We start from the raw sequence: 1113 nt of genomic DNA, 5'->3' as shown, positions 1-1113 counted from the left end.
GGGGTTCATGGGTCATGGCCAGGGATTTAGATTTTATGCTGAGAACCAGGGGCAGCCACTGGAGGATTTTAAGCAGAAGACTGACAACGTTGCTCTGCATTTGATCAGATAGCTCTGGCTGCCATGTGGAGGGCAGATTGGGCTTGGGGTTGGGGGGTGGTCAAGAGTGGAAGCAGCAGGGGAGTTAAGAGGCCATTGCTGTTGTCCAAGTGGCAGATGGGGGTGGCCTGGATTGGTGACCGTGAGGATGAAGAGAATTTGAAATTTTCATGGACATGGAACCATAAGAACTTGCTGCTGCATTGGATGCCAGCAGCGAGGGAAAGGAAGAAGTTGAGGATGACGCCAAGGTTTTGGCCTGAGTAACTGGGTGGTTTGATTTATGGAAATGACTAATACTGGGGTGGGGGCCAGTGTTTGGGATAGGACCATCAAAGTTCACTGGGGTCAGGTTTGAGGTGCCAAGGAAACATCAGTAGAGATTTTGAATAGTGATTGAATATATGAGTCCAGAGCTGAGCTGTCCAAGGTGGGGACCACCAGCCATATCAGCCAGCACACATATAGAACATTTCCATCACTGAACAAAATCCTGCCCGCCGGTGCTGGTCTAGAGCTGTGACCCAGCACCATAGGCATTTCTCTCTGGGATAATGGCACCCAATCTGATGGTGCCGTCTAGGAAGCTGCTGTCCGTATGTCATTCGCAAATGGCTTTTTCTTGCCCTCTCTGCTTGACCACACCAGAATGTGTATTCAGTGAGGTCCCTTACCTGTGGCCATGTCAGGCAGGCACCGACCTCCTAGAAAGACAATTTACCCTGTGGTTATTTAAGGAAGTCACTTTCTGGGGCTGAAGCAGTATTATGGTGACGAGTATAACACACAGAATGGAGGCTGTACCCACCAGGCGTCACCGGTTGTCATGAGTTCTAGGATTCACTGTGTAGACTTCACTAATTTAAGAAATGTGTGATGGGGCCGGGCGCGGTGGCTCAAACCTGTAATCCCAGCACTTTGGGAGGCCAAGGTGGGTGGGTCACCTGAGGTCAGGAGTTCAAGACCAGCTTGGGCAACATGGTGGAACTCTGTCTCTGCTAAAAATACAAAAAA

The sequence above is a fragment of the Colobus angolensis genome, unplaced genomic scaffold (genome assembly GCF_000951035.1).
Source record: "Colobus angolensis palliatus isolate OR3802 unplaced genomic scaffold, Cang.pa_1.0 Scaffold466, whole genome shotgun sequence".
Lineage (NCBI taxonomy): Eukaryota > Metazoa > Chordata > Mammalia > Primates > Cercopithecidae > Colobus > Colobus angolensis.
This window is presented reverse-complemented; position numbering follows the sequence as displayed.